Genomic DNA, 2,456 nt, shown 5'->3' with positions numbered 1-2,456 from the left:
TGTCCATGAATGTGAGCTTATCTAGAAGCAATTTATTTGTATATGGAATTAGTTATGAGGTCATATTATGTAGTGATATCATGGTGGTTCCACAGGATACGCACTGGACTGAGAATCACAAGGTAGGTGGCTCCAGCCCCAGGCCATGCATGGGAGAAAGATGAGGCTTTGTGCTCCTGCAAACATTTAAAGCCTCAGAAACTTAATACAGGGTTGCTATGAATCAGAACCGACTCCACAGCGTTAACAACAATTTTGTAGTAGAGAGGGTCCTATTCCAATTTGTCAGGTGTCCTCATAAGAAAAGAAGAAGAGCCACAAAGATAGCCAGACACTGAGGAAAGATGCCAGGTGAGGATGAAGGAGGAGATAGGAGTTACACTGCTGTAATCTAGGGATGCCTGGGACCACCAGAAACTGGAAGAGGCAAGGAAGGATCTTCCCCTTGAGCATTCAAAGAAAATTTAGCTCTGGTGACATCTTGATTTCAGACTTGGAGACTTCAGAACTGTGTGAAGATCAATTTCTTCTCTTTTTAGCCTCTCAGTATGTGACACTTTGCTACAGCATCCCTGTTGTTGTTGTTGTTATGTGTCATTGAGTTGATTCCAATCCATATCAACCCTGTATAGGGTTTCTGAGGAGCAACTGGTGAGCTTGAACCACCAACCTTGTGGTTCAAACCAACTTTGCAGTCCAGCATTAACCACAGTGCCACACCAGGACTCCACCACAGCCCTAAGAATCAAATAAAGTATACACAGAAAATAGTATTTTTAAGAAAATCAGTATTTATAATTTTAACTTCTACACATATCCCTTCTTAAAGCTAATTACCTTGAGAATTTTTCCAAAAAAGGTAACTCTCACATTCCAGTTTTAATATGGTATATACTGCATTGGGGTGTAAAATTCTCTAGGGTGTCAAATAAGAAGATTATTAGAAATATTAGTGTGATCACTGAGAAAGTAAGAGGCTGTGATGAATCAAGGGAGAAAAGCACAAGTGGAAGTGAGACCTTATCCAGAGAAGCAATGACACCAGAGATGGAGGCAGAGATTAGAACATGGTGTTGGGGAGCAGCTGAGAACTCAAGATTTCCTGGGAAGAGAGGGACTAAGAGATGGAGGGCAGGAGACAGACTTGCAGAATGTACCTTTTTGTGGTGTAAATTATTATATATGCCTGAGTGTTTAAAAAAAAAAAAAAAAAAGAGAGCTAAATTGAATAGAGAGAAATACTGTTAACTGATGGTACATGGAGGGGATTATAATCATTGTATGAAACAAGGTGTATGATTTGTTGAATGTAAAACTGATAATCTGTCTGTAAACTTTCACTCAATTCACACACAAAAAATCTTAAAAAAAAGAGATATTGTAATGACCAAGTAACAAATCCTCTTGCAAATCAGGTGGCTTCCAATTTGTTTTTATCAAACTTGAAGAAGGGGTCTAATTGAGATGCCAGCTGACAGATGATTGAACATAAATTCTGATGATAGGAAATTAATTTTTGGCATACAACTTGGAAGGTGTTCTAAGAGTTGAGGGACACTATTCTATGTATATGAAGATGATTCTATTTGCATTTATTAAACATGAAAAATAAATATAAAATTCATTTCAGCTTGCCTAATTAACATGGCTAATGTGGGGAAAGCGTGAGATAACAGTTTCATTGTTCTTAATTAAAGAATGCATTTCCAGTGAAAATTCCAACTTTATGCTAATTTTTTTAAACAAGGCTTCGTAGCATATTTATTTGTTAAGATATATTGTGTGTTGGAGTCTTGGTGTGGCAACGTACGATAAGCACTCAACCTCAAGGTAAGTTTGAACTGCAAGGTGGGCAGTTCAAATGCACCAGCTACTCTTCAGAAACCCTATACGGAGTCACTACAAGTCAGAACCAATTAGATGGCACTTAACAATTGTACGCTATCCATAATTATTGTACTGACAATTCACTTTAGAAGAAAATTAACAATTAGATCCCTATGGTCACAGGAAAGAAAATTTATATGCTTATTTTTATAACAGAGAAGAATGGTGTAAAAATATCCATTGGTGTTGTTACTGTTGTGGATTGTTGTTGTTAACGTGCCATCGAGTCAGTTCTGACTCATAGTGACCCTGCTGATGATAGGTACATTTAAGTCAGTTCCGACTCATACCAAGCCAAGGACAATAGAATAAAACACTACCTGCTCCTCTGCATCCTCACAATTATTATTTGTTTGAGCCCATTGTAGCAGATGCCGTGTCAATCCATGTAATAGAGAGTCTTCTTCCTCTTTTTGGCTGAGCCTCTACTTTACCAAACATGATGTCCTTCTCCAAGGATTGTTCCCTCAGGACAACCTGTTAAAAGTTGTTGTTGTTGTTAGGTGCCATCAACTCAGTACTGACTCATAGCGACACTATGCACAAGAGAATGAAACACTGCCGATCCT

The 2,456-nt window shown here is 38.2% G+C and overlaps 1 protein-coding gene across 2 annotated transcripts in view; it reads right to left on the bottom strand.

Moving 5' to 3' along the window:
- The window catches only part of UNC5C (unc-5 homolog C (C. elegans)), a 605,975-nt gene that overhangs the window by 122,935 nt on the left and 480,584 nt on the right, over nucleotides 1-2,456 (bottom strand). The window lies entirely within an intron of this gene.

Source organism: Chrysochloris asiatica, unplaced genomic scaffold, assembly GCF_000296735.1.
Source record: "Chrysochloris asiatica unplaced genomic scaffold, ChrAsi1.0 scaffold00294, whole genome shotgun sequence".
Lineage (NCBI taxonomy): Eukaryota > Metazoa > Chordata > Mammalia > Afrosoricida > Chrysochloridae > Chrysochloris > Chrysochloris asiatica.
This window is presented reverse-complemented; position numbering and strand designations above follow the sequence as displayed.